This window comes from Oncorhynchus masou, chromosome 23 (genome assembly GCF_036934945.1).
Source record: "Oncorhynchus masou masou isolate Uvic2021 chromosome 23, UVic_Omas_1.1, whole genome shotgun sequence".
NCBI lineage: Eukaryota > Metazoa > Chordata > Actinopteri > Salmoniformes > Salmonidae > Oncorhynchus > Oncorhynchus masou.
Window position 1 is genome coordinate 44,930,577 of NC_088234.1, and position 24,082 is coordinate 44,954,658.

Consider the following 24,082-nt stretch of genomic DNA (forward strand, 5'->3'; position numbering starts at 1 on the left):
CTGCTCTAACTATGCTCAGCAAAGTTTCTGTTGTCAGATGAAATTAGTAGCATACAGGTTCTTATTGAGAGTTTACGTTCAGACAGTTTGGACGTCCTTGGTAAAGGCCATTATTTGACGGGGTAATGAGGTTCGGGTATTGTGTCTATAGTTATAGTTTTGATTATAATTGGTGACATTCAATCAAACAGAGTCCCTGAGGTGTGCTTAGTGTTTCGTCCACAGGGACTTGTCTGGGATTCCCAGACACAGCTCAGACAGAGACAGTTTAATGAGGGCAGAACTCTGGGTACCCTACACACCCTTAACATTGCCACTGTGGCATTTAACATAGAGTTTGATGGGGATGGGTGTGTATGTGTGTCAACATCCATGGGATTTCTTGAGTGTCCTGCTCAAAAGTCTTGCAACGTGTGTGTGTGTGTGTGTTTGTGGACAGTGGAGTGGGTGTGTGTAACAATATGAGTGCCAGGCTGTCTGATAAACATAGAGCATCCTGGTAATTGCTCAGGCTTTGGACAGGTATGGTTTGAGGAGTGATAATTGGGCCGATGAGAGTGAATAGTGTGTGTATGTGCAAATGTGTGTGTGTGTTTGTGTGAAAACACCTCTCCTATACCATGGCCATGAGGTGTGTCTGTGTGTGTGCATGTGTTCTTGCGCGTGTGTGCGACATGCAGTCAGGGTAGGCAAGCTAGCAAGTGTTGATGTTGACCAGGAGCACATTACATGAAGTCCTTCCAAGCTCGGAGAAAATACAACTATATGTTTGTTTTATGTGTCATTCATCCAATGTTTTTTCTAAATTATTCTGGCGGTTTTTAATGCTCAAAAATGTCAAATGTGCTAAATCTGCCTCAGGAAAGGTGCCATGGTATTCATGCCTTTCATTTCATCCATTCAAAGTCCTTAAAATCCCTGACACATAGTTAGCAAAAAGAACCTGTTACCTGACAAATAGACAGTATTGCACAAAGTTGGAATAACGTAACGCACCGTTTGGAAAGTCAGTGGAAGAGCGGAACGTCAACAGGGCGGGTGACTGCAGAAGCTTACAAAACAAATTCAATAAAGTTATGCTCTCAATGTTTAAAATGCACCAGAGAGCATTATTTAATTAACAACAGTGTCTCCTGGCTGTTGAAAGGAGCAGAACAAAGTGCAGTGTGGTGAGCGTATGTCACGCTCTGGTCGTAGTATATTGTGTTTGTCTTTATTTATTTGGTAAGGCCGGGGTGTGACATGGGTTTATTGTGGTGTGTTTTGTCTTGGGGTGTTGTTAGGTGTTGGGTGTGTGGCTTAGTGGGGGTATCTAGCATAGTCTATGGCTGTCTGGAGTGGTTCTCAATCAGAGGCAGGTGTTTATCGTTGTCTCTGATTGGGAACCATATTTAGGCAGCCATATTCTTTGAGTATTTCGTGGGTGATTGTTCCTGTCTCTGTGTTCACCAGATAGGCTGTATAGGTTTTCACGTTCGTTCTTTGTTTTGTTCGTTATTTCATGTCTAGTTCATTTCATTAAAGAACATGAATAACCACCACGCTGCATTTTGGTCCGCTTCTCCTTCGATGGAAGAAAACCGTTACAGAATCACCCACCACAACGGGACCAAGCGGCGTGGTAACAGGCAACAGCAACAGCAGGAGCAACAAAGAGAGGAATGGACATGGGAGGACGAATTGTACGGAGAAGGACCTTGGGATCAGCCTGGAGAATATCGCCGCCCCAAAGAAGAACTGTAGGTTGCGAAAGCTGAGAGGCGCTGGTATGAGGAGGCAGCACGGCGACGCGGATGGAAGCCTGAGAGTCAGCCCCAAAAATTTATTGGGGGGGCTCACAGGGAGTATGGCGACGCTAGGTAGGAGACCTACGCCAACTTCCTGTGGTTACCGGGGGGCTAGAGAGACCGGGCAGGCACCGTGTTATGCTGTGGTGCGCACGGTGTCTCCAGTGCGGGTGCATAGCCCGGTGCGGTATATTCCAGCTCCACGTATCGGCTGGGCTAGATTGAGCGTCAAGCCAAATGCCATGAAGCTGGCTCTACGCATCTGGTCCCCAGTGCGTCTCCTTGGGCCGGCTTACATGGCACCAGCCTTGCGCACGGTGTCCCTGGTTCGACTGCATAGCCCAGTGCGGGCTATTCCACCTCGCCGCACTGGTAGAGCGACCGGGAGTATTCAACCGGGTACGGTTGGGCAGGCTCGGTGCTCAAGAGCTCCAGTGCGCCTGCACGGTCCGGTCTACCCCGCACCAGGCTTCCTGTGCGTGTCCTCGGCCCAGTACCACCAGTGCCAGCACCACGCATCAGGCCTACAGTGCGCGTCGCCTCTCCAGCGCTGCCGGAGTCTCCCGCCTGTTCAGCGCTACCGGAGCCTTTCTCCTCTCCTGCGCTGCCGGAGTCTCCCGCCTGTTCAGCGCAGCCAGAGCCTTCCTCCTCTACAGCGCCGCTGGAGTCTCCCGCCTGTTTAGCGCTGCCAGAGCCTTCCGCCTCTACAGCGCTACCGGAGTCTCCTGCCTGTTTAGCGCAGCCAGAGCTGCCAGTCTGCATGGAGCAGCCAGAGCTGCCAGTCTGCAAGGAGCTGCCAGTCTGCAAGGAGCAGCCAGAGCTGCCAGTCAGCAAGAAGCCGCCAGAGCCGCCAGTCAGCATGGAGCAGCCAGAGCCGCCAGTCTGCCAGGATCCGCCAGTCAGCCAGACTCTTCCAGATCTGCCAGTCAGCCAGACTCTTCCAGATCCGCCAGTCAGCCAGACTCTTCCAGATCCGCCAGTCAGCCAGAATCTTCCAGATCCGCCAGTCAGCCAGACTCTTCCAGATCCGCCAGTCAGCCAGACTCTTCCAGATCCGCCAGTCAGCCAGACTCTTCCAGATCTGCCAGTCAGCCAGACTCTTCCAGATCCGCCAGTCAGCTAGACTCTTCCAGATCCGCCAGTCAGCCAGGATATGCCAGAACCGCCAGCCAGCCAGCTTCCTCTCAGTGCTGGGCTTCCTCTCGGTGCTGAGCTTCCTCTCGGTGCTGAGCTTCCCCTCGGTGCTGAGCTTCCCCTCGGTCCCGAGCTTCCCCTCAGTCCCGAGCTTCCCCTCAGTCCCATGCTGCCTCAGTCCCGAGCTGCCCCTCAGTCCCGAGCTGCCCCTCAGTCCCGAGCTGCCCCTCAGTCCCGAGCTGCCCCTCAGTCCAGTGGGGTTCTGGGTGAGGACTACTAGGCCATGGTTGGCGGCGAGGGTGGACTATCCTAGGACGCGAGGAGGAGGGACCAAGACATTGATAGAGTGGGGTCCACGTCCCGCGCCGGAGCCGCCACCATGGACAGAGGCCCACCCAGACCCTCCCCTATGGTTTTGGTGTGCGTCCGGGAGTCCGCACCTTAGAGGGGGGGGGGGGGTTCTGTCACCCCCTGGTCGTAGTATATTGTTTTTGTCTTTATTTATTTGGTCAGGCCGGGGTGTGACATGGGTTTATTGTGATGTGTTTTGTCTTGGGGTGTTGTTGGGTGTGTGGCTTAGTGGGGGTATCTAGCATAGTCTATGGCTGTCTGAAGTGGTTCTCAATCAGAGGCAGGTGTTTATCGTTGTCTCTGATTGGGAACCATATTTAGGCAGCCATATTCTTTGAGTATTTCGTGGGTGATTGTTCCTGTCTCTGTGTTTGTGTTCACCAGATAGGCTGTATAGGTTTTCATGTTCGTTCTTTGTTTTGTTCATTATTTCATGTCTAGTTCATTTCATTAAAGAACATGAATAACCACCACGCTGCATTTTGGTCCGCTTCTCCTTCGACAGATGAGAACCGTTACAGCGTACATGTTCTTTAATTTAGAAAAGGCGCCGAACAAAACAATACACACTTCAAAACAAAACCGTGACACATAAGGCAAAGTGCCATAAAGAAAGTCAACTTCCCACAAAGACAGGTGGGAAAAAAGGCTAACTAAGTATGGTTCCCAATCAGAGACAACGATAGACAGCTCTCCCTGATTGAGAACCATACCCGGCCAAAACATAGAAATAGAAAATCATAGAAACACAAAACATAGAATGCCCACCCCAACTCACGCCCTGACCAAACCAAAACAGACATAAAAGGATCTCTAAGGTCAGGGTGTGACACAGAGGATCAATAGTTTCTACAAAAAAATAACTGTGGATTAACTTTTAACACAAGCACATACAGGTAACTGACAAAACAAAGGAAACACTAACAAAGTGTCTTAATAGGGTGTTGGACCACCACAAGCTGCCAGAACAGCTTCAATACACCTTGGCATAGATTCTACAAGTGGACCTAAACCATTCCAGGAAAATGCACCCCACACACCATAACGTATACTTTGTATCCCTAATTTACTCAAGTGTTTCCTTTATTTTGGCAGTTATGTATGCCTAAAGTCGAGAAGGAGGCTATTTGGGCAACATTCGGGTCAAATATAGAACAGCTTGTTGCGTTGTGGCCAGAGACATATAATCCATTGAAGGGTTTTAGAACCTCACACATTTCAGCAAATAAACGCCTGTTTCAAATAAACGCCTGTTTCAAATAAACGCCTGTTTCAAATAAACGACAGGTCTAAAATGGAATTGTTTATAAGGTTAATGCTTCTGAAGTGCAAAATCCTCTCTCACCAAGCTATGTCTTTGCAAGTCAGATCTGCAACGGATTTGTTATGAAAGTATTTTTCGGGTGACAGCACCCATCTTTCTCATGTCACTCAATCAAGTGCGCCAGGCTCTAAAAATAACTCCACTGGCTAGTCTGTAAAGAGAAGGGGCGGGCTGTAGCCTACGTTGATCCTGTTGCCCTGATTGGATAGAGCAATGATGTATTTCTCATTTCAAGAGATCACTTATCCCTTTGCGTGTTTCGGTCTGGCTGGCAATTTAGATTGTTGCTGCCCTCTGATTGCCTGCTACTATGATAAATCAAATGGAAGAGAAAAATGAACGTCTGCTCGCTGTAAGATTTGAGTAGGCCTACGTTACACACAAACACAGTCACAGACCTCCGTGCACTGCTCCTGATCGGCAGCTTTTATGGTCTATATGGTCTACTTACTTCGGCATATTAAACACTTATTTTCAACATTTGTGTGCATGAAGTATCTGTGTGCATGAAGGAAATAGGCACCTGGCTCAAATAGAAGCCTGTGTCTAATAAAGCGGCAGTTGTGTTCAGTGATTGAAGAAAAGAAACGCCTGGGGTATTACATTAAGTATTTATGGTCGTCAAAAGTTCAGTATTTGGTGCCATATGCCAATGACTACATCAAGCGTGTGACTCTACACCAACAAACTATCATGGTCCAAAACACACTAAGACAGTCGTGAAGAGGGCACGACTAACCCTATTTCCCCTCAAGAGACTGAAAAGATTTGGCATGGGTCCTCAGATCCTCAAAAGGTTCTACAGCTGCACCATCGAGAGAATCCTGACTGGGTGCATCACCGTCTGGTATGGCAATTGCTGGTACCACCTGTATATAGCCTCCACATTGACTCTGTACTGGTACCACCTGTATATAGCCTCCACATTGACTCTGTACTGGTACCACCTGTATATAGCCTCCACATTGACTCTGTACTGGTACCACCTGTATATAGCCTCCACATTGACTCTGTACTGGTACCACCTGTATATAGCCTCCACATTGACTCTGTACTGGTACCACCTGTATATAGCCTCCACATTGACTCTGTACTGGTACCACCTGTATATAGCCTCCACATTGACTCTGTACTGGTACCACCTGTATATAGCCTCCACATTGACTCTGTACTGGTACCACCTGTATATAGCCTCCACATTGACTCTGTACTGGTACCATCTGTGTATAGCCTCCACATTGACTCTGTACTGGTACCACCTGTATATAGCCTCCACATTGACTCTGTACTGGTACCACCTGTATATAGCCTTGCTATTGTTATTTTACTGCTGCTGTTTAATTATTTGTTACTTTTATTATCAAATGTTTTACTTCTATTTTTTGTTTTATATTTAACTTCGTAAAGCATTATTGGTTAAGGGCTTGGAAGTAAGCATTTCACATGTTGTATTTGGCTCATGTGACAAATAAAATTTTAAATGCATTTGATTTATTAAGCAAACTTTATTTGTCACATGTGCCAAATACAACAAGTGTTGACCTTACCGTGAAGTGCTTACTTGCAAGCCCTTAACCAACAGTGCAGTTCAAGAAGAATTAAGAAAAAATGTACTAAATAAAAATAAAATAAAAGTAACACAAGAAAATAACAATAACGAGGCTATATACAGTGGGTACGGGTACCGAGTCAGTGTGTGGGTGTACAGGTTTGTCGAGGTAATGACACTTTGTGGACATTTTGAACAGCATCTTTCAGTCATTTTGATTGTTGATATGGACATTTTGTTAGAAACGTATTCATTATGTGTGTGTAATAATAATATTATTATTATATGTGTGAACTTAGATTTTTGGTTGATTGTGATGTGAATCCAACATATGAATTATTAAACGTCCCAAGTAAAAATAGCATTTGAATGACCAAAACATCACCCAAAATATTTTTACACTGTTCAAATAGTCTGAATTTAAGAAATTGTGCCTTTTATCAAATCTCTAACTGCCAGGAAGTCTGAAAGAACAGGGTGAGTTGGCGGGGAGCTTACAGTCATGAGCCTGCCTTGACTGACAGCTCTTTGAAACACCCTTGTGGTCGTTGCCAGATAACAAGGTAAACAATGGGCCACATATCATTCCGAGCCTAAATAGTATACCTCACCCCATTTTCTCAGCAAAACGCTCTCATGGTCAACAGAGCTGATCAGAGACTATTGGGTATCAGACAAACTGCAGCAATGCACAATTACATTTCCTTTGTTTTGTAACTGTACTGAACAAAAATATAAAAGCAACATGCAACAATTTCAAAGATTTTACTGAGTTACAGTTCCTATAAGGAAATAAGTCAATTGAAATAAATGAATTAGGACCTTATCTATGGATTTCACATGACTGGGCTGGGGCGCAGCCACAGGCCCACCCATTTGGGAGCAAGGCTCACCCACTTCGGAGCCAGGCCCAACCAATCAGAATTCGTTTTTCACTACAAAAGGGCTTTACAGACAGAAATACTCCTCACTTCCATCAGCGTCTGGTTGTCTGGTCTCAGACGATCCCGCAGGTGAAGAAGCTTGGATGTGGAGGTCCTGGGCTGGCGTGGTTGGACGTACTGCCAAATTCTAAAATGACGTTGGCGGTGGCTAATGGTAGAGAAATTAACATTAAATTCTCTAGCAACAGCTCTGGTGGACATTCCTGCAGTCAGCATGCTAATTGCACACTCCCTCAAAACTTGTGATATAATTGTGATATATCACGTAAAAGTAGAATTATTTAGGCTTTAGTAACCAACTAAAGAGATTGATGGAAAGGGAAGTGGGAGAGGAGGGGGGCCGATGTACCCTGCTTCATTCAAGCAGGCTTCAGTCACCCACTTGGCTTCAGTCATCCCAAGATTGAAGCGGGAGACAAATCCAGCTATGGCCGCCTCCTTGTCAGGCCTCTCACACTGGGCAGACAGGGGCCCTGGGATGAACAGCTCACACACTTCCCCACATACAGCGCTGGATCAAGGGTGAGGAGATCCAGGAGCACATATGTCATGTGTATGAAAAGGGATATGTTTGCTAAATGAGTAGTGCGCACCAAATTAGGCAGAAATTCTTAAATGTGCACAGTACCACAGGCCAATACCTACAAAACATATTTAGGCAGTATTTGTTATTCATTTAATGCTAAGACATCGATTGCAAGATATTAGCTCCTTGTTCATCAGCCTCTTAATAATTGCAAAACGGTAAAAACGTAGACACTTGCATCATATATCCTGAGTGGTGACTCAAGCCTTGCAACCTTGGCTATATCCACCGGATACGATTATGGGTCTATAATATTCACATGATAACGGAGTCAGATGGTATATCATATTAGGGACATAAACCCTCTACACTAATTATCTGTCATCCTCAGACCAAGTACATTTTCACAACTTTACACCACAGCCACCATTTCAGACGAATCAAACTCTGACACTTGCAAGCTCCACTGATCCACTGTTAATTGATGGTACAGCATCCATCTTCAGGATGATCTTCCTGACAAAACCCATCAAATGTTCTCGCCAATTGATAAAGCAACTTTGCGTGACATGATCACACTTTTTTGGTGCAGCCTGTCGACCTGAAATGAAAAGCTGCCACTGCAGTCAGATGTATTCATTCTTCAGGGAACTATGGCATCCAGTCACAACACAGTGTGCTTTTTCCGGCATGATGGTAAGTAGCTTGCTATCTAAAAGTCCCAACACAGATGAAAATGGCACTACATGACGTTGCGTAATGTCTGGGTCAAGGGTGAGAGATTCTGAGAGGATCCCTGTGAACATGTAGATCTGTGCCAGAACAGAGGGATAAGCCAATGCATGATATATGCTTCAGTAAGGTTGGCTTCTTAGTGTTCATAGCAATGGTTATCAACTGTACCGCAGAAATGGAACATAAATTACAGAAAATACAGTGCATTTGGAAAGAATTCAGACCCCTTGACCTTTGACATTTTGTTAAGTTACAGTCTTATTCTAAAAAAAATGTACTCAGCAATCTACACACAATGCACTATAATGACAAAGCAAAAACAGGTTTTTAGAAAAAACATAAATACCTAATTTACATAAGTATTCAGAACCTTTGCTATGAGACTTGAAATTGAGTTCAGGTGCATCCTGTTTCTATTGATCATCCTTGAGATGTTTCTACAACTTGATTGGTGTCCACCTGTGGTAAAATTAATTGATTGGACATGATTTGGAAAGGCACACACCAGTCTATATAAGGTCCCACAGTTGGCAGTACATGTCAGAGCAAAAACCAAACCATGAGGTCGAAAGAATTGCCCATAGAGCTCAAAGACAGGATTGTGTCGAGGCACAGATCTGGTGAAACGTAGCAAAAATGTCTGCAGCATTGAAGGTCCCCTAGAACATAGCAACCTCCATTTTGGAACCACCAAGACTCTTCCTACAGCTGGCCGCTTGGCCAAACTGAGCAGTCGAGGGAGAAGGGCCTTGGTCAGGGAGGTGACCAAGAACCCGATGGTCACTCTGACAGAGCTCTGGAGTTCCTCTGTGGAGATGGGAGAACCTTCCAGAAGGACAACTATCTCTGCAGTCCTCCACCAATCAGGCCAGACGGAAGCCACTCCTCAGTAAAAGGCACATGACAGCCTGCTTGGAGTTCGCCAAAAGGCACCTAAAGACTCAGACAATGAGAAACAAAGCGTCACGTCTGGAGGAATCCTGGCACCGTCCTTACAGGGAAGCAAGGTGGTGGCAGCATCATGCTGTTGGCATGTTTTTCAGTGGCAGGGACTGCGAGACTAGTCAGGATCGAGGCAAAGATGAACGGAGCAAAGTACAGAGAGATCCTTGATGAAAATCTGCTCCAGAGTGCTCAGGACCTCAGACTGGGGAGAAGGTTCTCCTTCCAACAGGACAAAGACCCTAAGCACACAGCCAAGCCAACACAGGAGTGGCTACTGGTCAAGTCTCTGAATGTCCTTGAGTGACCCAGCCTGAGCCCAGACTTCAAACATTTTCAAAAAATATATATGCGTTCAGCATGACAATGCCCCCATGCACAAAGCGAGGTCCATACAGAAATGGTTTGTCGAAATCAGTGTAGAAGAACTTGACTGGCCTGCACAGATCCCGGACCTCAACCCCATTGAACACCTTTGGGATGAATTGGAAACGCTGACTGTGAGCCAGGCCTAATCACCCAACATGACCTCACTAATGCTCTTGTGGCTGAATGGAAGTTCCCTCAGCAATGTTCCAACATATAGTGGAAAACCTTCCCAGAAGAGTGGATTCTGTTATAGCAGCAAAGGGGGAACCAACTATTAATGCCCTTGATTTTGGAATGAGATGTTAGACGAGCAGGTGTCCACATACTTTTAGTCATGTAGTGTATCTTGGGTTCCTTAACCCATTTTTCAGTAACTGAACATGATCTCTCAGGAAGTATGAATGATTTTTCTGAATAGAGGCCAAACCAGACAAAACCATCTGAATATTAGATTTTCTTCTTTGTGGTGCATGAATGAGGAATAGAATGTATTAGCATTGAACTGGATGGCAGTAGCTAAAATGTTAACTTACACATGAGTCTATCCTAGATCTAAATGCTAACAAATAGGAGCTGTGGAAGAGGCTTTCCTATCTGCAATGTGAGGCATCTTTGTGATGACAACAGCCTTGTGGGGCGACAGTAAAGGCCCCGAGCAAAGTACTCAAACACTCACGCTGGAAGGTATTAAAACACTAAGCGTGAGTCAGAAACCGGGTGGCAGAATGACAACAAACTCAAACATCAACAATCTCATCCCCTCAATGGAAGGAGAGGAGAAGCCTGGGGATTGTGTGTGTGTATCCATCCTTGAAAGCCATTTACTCGTTCATTATTGACCCTGACAGCTGTTTTCTGTGTCATTTAACAAATACTTCAAACTGATAGACTAGGAAATCAACATAAAGTGAGGCTTAGGGAGAGAGGAAGACGATAATGATGATGAGGGCAGGGCGGAAAGAGAAAGACAGATAAAAACAGAAAAATAATCAAAGAAAGTAAACAGAACGTAATCTCCTCCGAACATGTTCAAGCAACTATCAATTATCTTTCATTCAATGACAATACTTCTATTTCGGTCTGATTTCCGCTGTTGAGCTATTCCCTGAGCTGCACTATCTTAATGTTGCCATGCTGATCCACAATATCAATCAAGGTCATGAAATCATCTCTATGGATGAGAACATTCTATCCTGATGAAGTGAATAATATGCTGCAAGCTTATTTCATTAATTATGTGATGAGACCGCTGAGTGGGGAGAGCAGGGACATATAGTACCAGTCAAAAGTTTGGACACACCTACTCATTCCAGGGATTTATTTATTTATTTATTTTACTATTTTCTACATTGTAGAATAATAGTGAAGACATCAAACTATGAAATAACACATGGAATTATGTAGTAACCAATATTTGAGATTCTTCAAAGTAGACACCCTTTGCCTTGATGACAGCTCTGCACACTCTTGGCATTCTCTCAACCAGCTTCATGAGGTAGTCACCTGGAATGCATTTCTATTAACAGGTGTGCCTTGTTGAATCAGGCCTTCATCAAATCCAACTTTATTAGTCACGTGCGCCTAATACAACAAGTGTAGACCTTACCGTGAAATGCTTACTTACAAGCCCTTAACCAACAGTGCAGTTCAAGAAGAGTTAAGAAAATATTTACCAAATAAACTAAAGTAAAAAATAATTACAAGTAACACAATAAAATAACAATAACGAGGCTATATACAGGGGGTACTGGTATTGAGTCAATGTGCAGTTGTACAGTTTAGTTGAGGTAATTTGTACATGTAGGTAGGGGTGAAGTGACCATGCGTATATAATAAACAGCGAGTAGCAGCAGTGTATAAAACAGATGGGGGGGGGGCAGGCAATGTAAATAGTCCGGTGGCCATTTGATTAATTGTCCAGCAGTCTTATGGCTTGGGGGTAGAAGCTGTTAAGGAGCCTTTTGGTCCTAGACTTGGTGCTCCGGTACCGCTTGCCGTGTGGTAGCAGAGAAAACAGTCTATGACTTGGGTGACTGGGGTCTCTGACAATTTTTAGGGGCCTTCCTCTGACACCGCCTATTATTATATTGGTCCTGGTTGAATTGCTGCAAAGAAACCATTACTAAAGAACATCAATAATAAGAAGAAACTTGTTTGGGCCAAGAAACACAAACAATGGATATTAGACTGGTGGAAATCTGTCCTTTGGTCTGATGAGTCCAAGTTTGAGATTTTTGATTTCAACCGCCGTGTCTTTGTAAGACACAGATTAAGTGAACAGATGATCTCCACATGTGTGGTTCACACCGTGAAGCATGGAGGAGGAGTGATGGTCCTTTGCTGGTGACTGTCCCCTCCTGCCTCAGCCTCCAGTATTTATGCTGCAATTTTTTATTGAATCTTTATTTAACTAGGCAAGTCAGATAAGAACAAATTCTTATTTACAAATTCTTATTTACAATGACAACCTACCGGGGAACAGTGAGCTGACAAGACAAAAATAACAGATTTTTACCTTATCAGCTCTGGGATTCAATCCAGCAACGTTTCGGTTACTGTCCCAACACTTTAACCACTAGGCTACCTGCCACCCCTGCAATAGTTTATGTGTTGGGGGGCTTGGGTCAGTCGGTTATATCTGGAGTATTTCTCCTTTCTTATCCGGTGTCCTGTGTGAATTTAAGAATGCTCCTTCAAATTCTCTCTCCATCTCTTTCCCCTCCCGGAGGACCTGAACCCTGGGACCTTGCCTCAGGACTACCTGGACTGATGACACCTTGCTGTCCCCTGTCCACCTGGTCATGCTGCTGCTCCAGTTTCAACTGTTCTGCCTGCGGAATTGGAACCCTGACCTGTTCACCGGACATGCTACCTTGTCACAGTCCTGCTGTTTTTGACTCTCTCTCTACCACACCTTCTGTCTCTAACTCTGAATGATCCGCTATGAAAAGCAACTGACATTTACTCCAGAGGTGCTGACCTGTTGCACCCTCTACAACCACTGTGATTATTATTATTAAACTGACCAGGTGAATCCAGGTGAAAGCTATGATCCCTTATTGATGTCACTTGTTAAATCCACTTCAATCAGTGTAGATGAAAGGGAGGAGACAGGTTAAATAAGGATTTTTAAGCATTGAGACATGGATTGTGTATGTGTGCAATTCAGTAGCTGCCAGGCAAATCGGTTTCAGTGTGTCAAGAACTGCAACACTGCTGGGTTTTTCATGCTCAACAGTTTCCCGTGTGTATTAAGAATGGTCCACAAACCCGAAAAAAAAATCCATCCAACTTGACACAACCGTGGGAAGCATTGGAGTCAACATGGTCCAGCATCCCTATGGAATGCTTTCGACACCTTGTCGAGTCCATGCCCTGACAAAATGAGGCTGTTCTGAGGGCAAAAGGGGGTGCAACTCAAGATTAGGAAGGTGTTTCTAATGTTTTTAACACTCAGTGTATGTTCATGTCGTCATCACCAATCTACTGCATGAATTAAAAATGACTGACTATCACTACCAATTTCTGTATGCTAGCTATGCTACCAGCTTATACAAACGGGAGTTAGTATTTAGCAGTAACTTCTTTAAAACCTGAAAAAGGACAACTTCTAAATGTTATGCAGCGAAAACAGTCAAATATATCGAAATCGGACTTAATCACATTGTGGTCCTGTTACAATACATCAATCATAAAGAATTTGACGAATATCAACTTTGTTCGATCAGATTTGTTGAAAGTGCGCCAATCCGGGATCCTTCTTCTGTTCCCCACGGTCTGCGTTCCATTTACCTCTTTATCACATCTATATTGGTCAGGGTGAAATCCAAACCAGTCTAATTGGAATTAATGTCATAATGTCATAATCCTGATTTTACTTACGTTGTCATGCATAGGTGTAATAGGTGGCAGGGAAGTCAGGCGCAGGAGAGTCAAACTGAGTGTAAAATGGAGTCTTTTAATAAAGTTCCACGAGTATGCTCCATAACAATAAATGTACAAACAAACCAAACATGGGTACGAGGACCCGACGCGCACCTATGCAACAATCACACTGTACTGACAATAAAACAATCTCTGACAAAGACATGAGGGGAAACAGAGGGTTAAATACTCAACAGGCAATGAATGGGATTGAAAACAGGTGTGTGGGAAGACAAGACAAAACCAATGGAAAATTAAAAAAGGATCAATAATGGCTAGAAGACCGGTGACGTCGAACGCCGAGCACCGCCCAAACAAGGAGAGGCAACGACTTCGGTAGAAGTCGTGACAGTCCCCCCCCCTGACGCGCGGCTCCAGCTGCGCGTTGACACTGGCCTCGGGGACGACCCGGAGGGCGAGGTGCAGGGCGATCCGGATGGAGACGGTGGAATTCTGATAACATGGAAGGATCTAACACGTCCTCCACCGGACCCAGCATCTCTCCTCCGGCCTGTACCCCTCCCAGTCCACGAGGTACTGAAGGCCCCTCGCCCGACGTCTCGAATCCAAAATGGATCGAACAGAGTACGCCGGAACCCCCTCGATGTCTAGAGGAGGCGGAGGAACATCACGCACTTCAGCCTCCTGGAGCGGGCCAGCCACCATCGGCCTGAGGAGAGACACATGGAACGAGTGGTTAATACGGTAATGAGTGGGTAGTTGTAACCTATAACATACCTCGTTCACTCTCCTCAGGACTTTAAACGGCCCCACAAACCGCGGACCCAGCTTCCGGCAGAGCAGGCGAAGGGGCAGGTTTCGGGTCGAGAGCCAGACCCTGTCCCCTGGTGCGAACACTGGGGCCTCACTGCGGCGACGGTCTGCGCCAACTTTCTGGCACCTTATGGCACGCTGAAGGTGGACGTGGGCTGCCTCCCAGGTTTCCTCAGCGTGCCGAAACCAATTGTCCACCGCAGGGGCCTCGGTCTGGCTCTGATGCCAAGGAGCCAGAACCGGCTGATACCCTAATACACATTGAAAGGGAGTAAGGTTAGTGAAGGAGTGACGTAGCGAGTTCTGAGCCATCTCTGCCCAGGGCACGAACTTCGCCCACTCCCCCGGCCAATCCTGGCAATAAGACCGCAGAAACCTACCCACATCCTGGTTAACTCTCTCCATTACTCTCGGGGTGAAAACCTGAGGTAAGACTAACCAAGATCCCCAGACGCTCCATGAACACCTTCCAGACCCTTGATGTGAACTGGGGACCCCGATCAGACACTATATCCTCAGGCACCCCATAGTGCCGGAAAACGTGTGTAAACAGGGCCTCTGCAGTTTGTAAGGCCGTAGGGAGACCGGGCAAAGGGAGGAGACGACAGGACTTTGAAAACTGATCCACAACGACCAGGATCGTGGTGTAACCCTGTGAAGGTGGATTTTTTGACTGATCTTCCACCGACAGGTGCGACCATGGCCGTTGAGGAACGGGTAGAGGTTGTAGCTTACCTCTGGGCAAGTGTCTAGGAGCCTTGCACTGGGCGCACGCCGAACAGGAAGAAACATAAATCCTCATGTCCTTAGCTAAAGTGGGCCACCAGTACCTTCCTTGAAGACAGCGCATCGTCCGACCTATCCCAGGATGACCAGAGGATGGTGATGTGTGAGCCCAATATATCAATCGGTCGCGGACAGCAGACGGAACGTACAGACGACCAGCTGGACACTCGGGGGGAGAAGGCTCTGCACGTGACGCCCGCTCAATGTCCGCGTCCAGCTCCCACACTACAGGCGCCACCAGACACGAAGCTGGGAGTATGGGAGTGGGATCCATGGACCGCTCCTCTGTGTCATACAGCCGAGACAATGCGTCTGCCTTAACGTTCTGGGAGCCTGGTCTGTCAGAAAGAGTAAACACAAAACAAGTGAAAAACATGGCCCACCTTGCCTGGCGAGGATTCAATCTCTTCGCCTGCCGGATGTACTCCAGATTGCGGTGGTCAGTCCAGATGAGAAAAGGGTGTTTAGCCCCCTCAAGCCAATGCCTCCACACCTTCAAGGCTTCTACGACAGCTAACAGCTCTCGGTTCCCCACATCATAGTTTCGCTCCGCCGGGCTGAGTTTCTTCGAAAAGAAAGCACAGGGGCGAAGCTTCAGTGGCGTACCCGAACGCTGAGAGAGCACTGCTCCTATCCCAGCTTCGGATGCGTCCACCTCCACTACGAATGGCAAAGAGGGATCCGGATGAGCCAGCACAGGCACCGAGGTAAACAGAGTCTTCAGGTGCTCAAAAGCCCTGTTTGCCTCAGCCGACCACTGCAAGCGCACCGGGCCCCCCTTTAGCAGTGAGGTAATGGGAGCTGCCACCTGACCAAAACCCCGAATAAACCTCCGGTAGTAATTGGAAAACCCCAAAAAACGCTGCAACTCCTTTACCGTGGTTGGAGTCGGCCAATTACGCACGGCTGTAATGCGGTCGCTCTCCATCTCCACTCTTGAAGTGGAAATCTGATGCCCTAGGAAGGAGATGGATTGTTGGAAAAACAAGCATTTCTCAGCCTTGACATATAGATCATGCTCCAACAGGCGACCAAGCACCCTGCGCACCAGGGACACATGCTCGGCGCGTGTAGCAGAGTATATCAGAATATCATCGATATACACCACTACACCCTGCCCGTGCAGGTCCCTGAAGATCTCATCTACAAATGATTGTAAAACTGATGGAGCATTCATCAACCCATATGGCATGACCAGGTACTCATAATGACCTGAGGTAGTGCCAAATACCGTCTTCCACTCATCACCCCTCTTAATACGCACCAGATTGTACGCACTCCTGAGATCCAATTTTGTGAAAAAACGTGCCCCGTGCATTAACTCAATAACCGTATTGATTAGAGGTAGCGGGTAACTATATTTCACTGTGATTTTATTAAGACCTCTATAATCAATGCACGGGCATAAACCGCCATCCTTTAAAAAAAAAAAAAAGAAACTCGAAGAGACGGGTGAAATGGATGGCTGAATGAACCCCTGATGCAGGGATTCAGAGACATATGTCTCCATAGCCTCCATCTCCGCTTGCGACAAGGGATACACGTGACTCTTGGGATATGCAGCGTCTACCAGGAGATCTATCACACAATCCCCCCGTCGATGGGGTGGTAATTGAGTCGCCTTCTTTTTACAGAAGGAGAGAGCCAAATCGGCATATTCGGGGGGAATGCGCACGGTGGAGACCTGGTCTGGACTTTCCACCGTAGTAGCACCAACGGAAACCCCTAAACACCTACCTGAGCATTCTCGCGACCACCCCGTGAGAGCCCTCTGTGGCCAAGAAACAGTGGGGTTATGACAAACTAACCAGGGTAGGCCTAGCACCACAGAATACGCAGGAGAATCAATAAGGAAAAGACTAATCTTCTCCTTGTGATTCTCCTGCGTTATCATACACAAAGGTGCGATTACCTCCCTGATAAACCCTGACCCTAATGGTCGACTATCTAAGGCATGAATAGGGAAAGGCATATCCACAGGAACAATAGGGATCCCTAAACTATGAGCTAGACTTTTATTAATGAAATTCCCAGCCGCACCTGAATCTACTAGTGCCTTATGCTGGGAATGCAGTGAAAAATCAGGAAAAGAGACAGAGACAAACATTAGTGCAGCAGAGGGCTCTGGATGAGAATGGTGCCTACTCACCTGGGGTGACGCCAGAATGCCCTGCCTGCCCTCTCTATTCCCAGAGGAACCAACCCGGCACCGATCAGCAGTGTGCCCTCTGCGACCATGAATGGTGCTCGAGCGGGAACCCCCTCCCGTCTCCCTGCGCACCATCCCTCCCAATTCCATAGGTTCGGGAGAGAGGGTGTGGGAGGATGTAACAACCAGACCCCGATCTAGACGTCCACGAGTAGCCAGCATGTTGTCCAGCTTGATGGACATGTCCACCAGCTGGTCGAAGGTGAGGGTGGTGTCTCTACAGGCCAGCTCCCGACGGACGTCCTCGCGTAGACTACAACGGTAATGGTCGATCAGGGCACTGTCGCTCCATCCAGCGCCGGCAGCCAAGGTCCTAAACTCCAAAGCAAAATCCTGGGCACTCCTCGTCTCCTGTCTCAGATGATAGAGGAGCTCACCCGCTGCTTTGCCTTCAGGTGGGTGATCGAATACTATCCGGAATTGGCGGGTGAACTCCTCATCGAAAATGGTCCAACTCCTCAAAATGGTCCGCATCCTCCCTTCTACACACAGAGCTGGCCCATTCCAGGGCTTTCCCGGTGAGGCATGAGACAAGGGCGTAACTCTTCTCACGGTCAGATGGTACTGGGGAGGCCGTGGCTAGATATAAGTTCAGTTTGAAGAGGAAACCCTGGCAGCCGGCAGTATCTCCGTTGTATCCCGTGGGTAGGGATGAATGGATCCTCGATTCCGGAGAGGAAAAAATGTTCACTGGAGATTCCGTTTGTGGTGGTGGTGGCGCTGGAGAAACTCCCTGTCTCTCCCAGCGATCCATTTTCTGGACAATGTGCTCCATGACGGAGCTGATACAGTCAAGCTCCCTCGCTTGTTCCTGAACGCGCTCCTCCAGGTCCATGGGCATAGTGTCCTCTCCTGCTGACTTCATATATATTGGTCAGAGATTCTGTCATGCATTGGTGTAATAGGTGCCAGGGAAGTCAGGCGCAGGAGAGTCAAACTGAGTGTAAAATGGAGTCTTTTAATAAAGTTCCACGAGTATGCTCCATAACAATAAATGTACAAACAAACCAAACATGGGTACGAGGACCCGACGCGCACCTAAGCAACAATCACACTATACTGACAATAAAACAATCTCTGACAAAGACATGAGGGGAAACAGAGGGTTAAATACTCAACAGGTAATGAATGGGATTGAAAACAGGTGTGTGGGAAGACAAGACAAAACCAATGGAAAATGAAAAAAGGATCAATGATGGCTAGAAGACCGGTGACGTCGAACGCCGAGCACCGCCCGAACAAGGAGAGGCAACGACTTCGGCAGAAGTCGTGACATACGTAGGAAAATAAAAGTAAAGCATGTGATATCAAAAATGTTGTCATAAAATTGTCAACCTTATATACAGGTTTTATACAACATTTTCTCATTGCCTCAAATACATGTAAACAGACCATAAATGTCTACATTTTTATTATCTTGTAAAGCTGTGAGTGCTATTAAATGGTACAATATCAGTACCTGTTGCATTTATAACTTGTGTGAGTCCTATCATCAACTGATTTCAGCCAGTGTATGACTGGGGATTGACTTCATTGTTTGAATGGAATTGTGGCATCTTGGCAGTTAATTTGGAATCATTCCTCTAAAACTGTCTGGCTAGGTAGCTAAGAAACAAAATGAATTGTTTTGCACAATATTTATCACAGCATGGCAAAATTGACCAACTCCTGACCAAAATTGACCTTCATCCCAATAAGAAGGTTCATTCCATAGTATTCTAAGTCCTAATTCTGGCAATAGTCAATTATAAATAGAGTTCATACAGGTTTTATACATTTTCTCATTGCCTCAAATACATGTAAACAGACCATAAATGTCTAAATTTTTATTATCTTGTAAAGCTGTGAGTGCTATTAAATGGTACAATATCAGTACCTGTTGCATTTACAACTTGTGTGAGTCCTATCATCAACTGATTTCAGCCAGTGTATGGCTGGGGATTGACTTCATTGTTTGAATGGAATTGGCAAACCATGGTTGACCAACTCCCTGACCAAAATGGCTGACCTTCATCCCATCATAAGAAGGTTCATGTCCATTCTAGTATTCTAAGTCCTAATTCTATGACAGCAGCATTTTATCAAGTTCTATATTCCTCTAACAGAATGCACTATTTTCCTTTCTTCACATTATATGATATGATTTGACAATGAATAAATAAGAACACAATTTAACCACACACGTGTATATAATGGCTTGATTGCAACCAACAGGCAGAAACTCTTAAGGATCTGACCCTTTTTTCAATTTTTGCCTAAAATTACATTCTCAAATCTAACTGTCTGTTGCTCAGGACCTGAAGCAAGGATATGCATATTCTTGATACCATTTGAAAGGAAACACTTTGAAGTTTGTGGAAATGTGAAATTAATGTAGTAGAATATAGCACATTAGATCTGGTAAAAGATAATATCATCATCTTTGAAATACAAGAGAAAGGCCATAATGTATTATTCCAGCCCAGGCATGATTTAGAATTTGGCCACTAGATGGAGGCAGTGTATGTGCAAAGTCTTAGGTTGATCCAATGAACTATTGCATATCGGTTCAAAATGTTGTAATTAAGACTGCCCAAATGTGCCTCTCCTCAAACAATAGCTTGTTTACTGTAATGGCTACTGTAAATTGGACAGTGCAGTTAGAATAACAAGAATTTAAGTTTTCTGACCATTTATTTTTTTGTGTTACTTACAACCTCATGCTAATCACATTAGCTTCCGTTTGCTCAATCGTCCCGCGAGGGGGTCACCGATCCCGTAAGGGTTTAACAAGCTCCTGCAGGTTATTTCTTAAAACGCTACTAATGGGAGATTTAAGGCTTGATTGCAATGAAAAACCCTCAAGGATAAAACAAACAATCACTTGATCTATCTTTGTTACCATGTCAAGTAATTATGCTACCAGACAGCTGGTCTAGATTCTCTACAATGAAATATCGACCTATCAGGAGTATTGGAAACCAAGGCTGATCAATGAAAAATACTTATTTGGGTATAAGAATATTGAAGTAGGCATATATTTTATTCAAACATTTCACCTTAAATGTCAAAATAATATGCCATTCCAGAACTTTATAAACTACATTTTCATTTGATAAAAAAATATATAGATTATATGCTGAACAAAAATATAAAAACATGTAACAATTTAAAATATTTTACTGAGTTATAGTTAATAGAAGGAAATCAGTCAATTGAAATAAATTAATTGGGACCTCGTCTATGGATTTCACATGACTGGGAATACAGATACGCACGTGTTGGTAACAGATACCTTTAAAAAATGTGCCTCACAATGGGCCTCAGGATTCGTCACAGTATTTCTGTGCTTTCTAATTGGCGTCGATTAAATGCAATTGTGTTCGTTGTCCATAACTTATTCCTGCCCATACCATAACCCCACTGCCACCATGGGCCACTCTGTTCACCATGTCGACATTAGCAACACACAATGACATACACATGGTCTACAGTTGTGAGGCCGGTTGGACGTACTGGCAAGTTCTCTAAAACAAACTTGGAGCCTCCTGAGTGTCGCTGCATCTCAGTGTTGTGGCGTCACTACAGCCTGGGGTTCGATCCCAGGAGGGGAGGGGGGGGCTTTACTTGGCTAATTGCGCTCATTGTGGTGGGCTGGGTGTCTGCAGGCTGACTTCGGTCATCAGTTGAAAGGTGTTTCCCCCGACACTTTGGTGCAGCTGGCATGGGGGTTGAGAAATTGAGGAGTAGAAGTAAGGGGGGAAAAAAAGAAGAAGAAAACGACATTGGAGGCGGTTTATGGTAGAGAAATTAACATTCAATTCTCTGTCAACAGCTCTGGTGGACATTCCTGCAGTCAGCATGCATGATAACAGTATGCTACACCATCAACATTAGTTTTCCATTCATAAAACTTGTTGGATAAATTACCAGTATAGATTTGCTGTGTTAACCTAGGAAATACTTTATTTCAGTTGTACAGAATGATTGTGAAACTGATCAATTGCCCTTCGTGGTCCTCTTGTAAACAAAATACCTCATTCATCAACGATCAACAATTTAAAGATAGAAAACAAATGGTGTCTCTAGTCAGCTTCGGATATTTGCCTGGAAAAGGAGTTGAGGCCATTTGGAAAAGTTTGAGTGGAGCATTGATGGTACAGTAGCCTATAGCCAGGCAGAAAGTCAGTCTGTCAGACAGGCCAGGAGCTATTCATCAGGGACCCTTGCTTTCTTCGACTTTCTCAGTTCCTCCATAGTAGCCGCTCCTCCGTAGGTAGCTGATCCTCCATTGCATCCAACCCTTGGCTGAATGCAGTGTGCAACATTTTAAGTTGTCCCAAAATTCGAAAATGGTGGTGGAAAATTGTGTTTCATCAAGAAAGTAAGCATATTTTCCCTGTTCCATGGTACATACGAGTATATTACATACAAGTATATTACAGGGAATGCACATCAAGCCAAGACAATAGTGCATGGACGTTAGATCTGCCTAGGCTAAGAGAAACAGTTGATGTGGTTGAACGGACATTGAACAGTAGAATAATAAACTTCCACAACAGCAGAACAGCATTCAGCTGTAAACTGATGACCAGTAAGAGAATGGTTCCTAATTGTCAGTAATTGCTGAGCAAACCCAGCATGTTTGTCTACACTCTGGCTGTAAACAGGCTGTTTAACTCTATTACCCAGCACGCACTGGCAGACAAAGACAGAGTACACAGAGAGGACGGAACTCAGCAGTGTCTGGATGCCAAGTCTCCTCTCTCACACCCTCCATACTGGCAGATACTTCAGTTACGCATTGATATTAATGATTACAATTATGTAGTTACTGCACTTTGTGACACTTATTGTCAATGGAGGGATTGCATGGGGAGAGAGAGAGAGACATCTCTCTACTTTTTATTACAGACGGCTGATTCTTCATTGATGTGGCATATGGGAGCTATACGGGGACAGGTGGTGAATGAGATGCAATCTCTCCAGCTATTCCTCAGGACCATCTGAGCCAGGAGTACAAAAGATAATCACTGTCCTCTTAGCTTGGCCGCGTTGGCATGGTCAGACTGTCTTACTGGCACACACACACGCACACAAATGCACACACACACACACACTGACAAGGGGCGAATTCAGGCCATGGGCCAGCCTTGGAGCCTATACACACATTACCTGATGTGTTGAGATAGGGCACGGAGACAGGTTTTGTTGTTTTGTTACGGTTATCCCTCAGGCATGGCCATGGAGATAAGACCAGCATAAGATTGCACCTGCCCTCTAACAATAACCAACAATAACGAACCTGGCTGAGACGACCTGAGAAAAGCCACAAGATGAGGATCAGTGCAAACAGAAAGAGCAAGGCAACCTTTATAAGCAAACCTTTTTGATCGCGGTTTAAATATGTCTCCAATCGATTGTCATACCTGCCGCGGTGTGTATAATTGGCCACAGCACAAGAGGAGACAGACAGGATACTGTGCTCTTGTTTTTCACCATACATGACAATTCTGTTGTGTCCTCTTCAAAATATGCTCCCCACCTGCTCCCTATTTGTCCTTTTCCACAGGTGGCTTCAGAACCCAGCAGATATCCAGACATGTTGTTTTCATTCATGTTTTTCAGGAGCGATGAGGCTGCCAATCTCCATTTATCTCAGTCATAGTGTCACAGACATTCCACACTAAAAGGAGAGCTAATAATAATTACATAAAAGAAAAGTATAGCACATGACGGTCCATGTGTTATCTGGAGCGAAGATACACAAAGGAAAAGAGAGGACACAGGGACATTTTGTAAACATATCCAGGATGCTATCTCTGTCTCTTATGATAGTACAGTACAGTGGATTTGGAAAGTAGGGAAGACCCCTCCCCCTTTCAACATTATGTTACAGCATTATTCTAAAATGGATTTTAAAACATTTAAAAATCCTCAGCAATCTACAAACAATACCCAATAATGAAGGGAAAACAGGTTTGTAGAATGTTTTGCAAAAAAAAAAATACAAAAGGAACAGAAATAACTTACCCTTTGCTATGAGACTCGAAATTGAGCTCAGCTGCATCCTCTTCCCATTATTCATCCTTGAGATGTTTCGACAACTTGATTGGAGTCCACCTGTGGTAAATTCAATTGATTGGACATGACTTGGAACGGCAGACACCTGTCTATATAAGGTCCCACAATTGACAGTGCATGTCAGAACAAAAACCAAGCCATGAGGCCTAAGAAATTCCCTGTAGAGCTCCAAGACAGGATTGTGTCGAGGCACAGATCTGGGGATGGGTAGCAAAAAAATGTCTACAGCATTGAAGGTCCCCAAGAACACAGTGGCCTCCATAATTCTTACATGGAAGAAGTTTGGAGCCACTAAGTATCAGGAATCAAGTTAAGACCCAGATGCAGACCTTGTCGAAGTAACAATGTTTATTAGAGCAACAGGGGCAAAGATACAGGACGGCAGGCAAGCTCAGGGTTAGGTCAGGCAGAGGTCGGTAATCCAGAGGTGGGGCAAAGGTACCGGACGGCAGGCAGGCTCAGGGTCAGGTCAGGCAGAGCTCGGTAATCCAGAGGTGGGGCAAAGGTACAGGACGGCAGGCAGGCTCAGGGTCAGGGGCAGTTAGAGCGGTCAGGCGGGCGGACTCATTGTCAGGACAGGCAATTCTCAAAACCAGGAGGATGAGAAAAGAGAGACTGGGGAAAAGCAGGCGCTGATACAAAACACGCTGGTTGACTTGACAAAC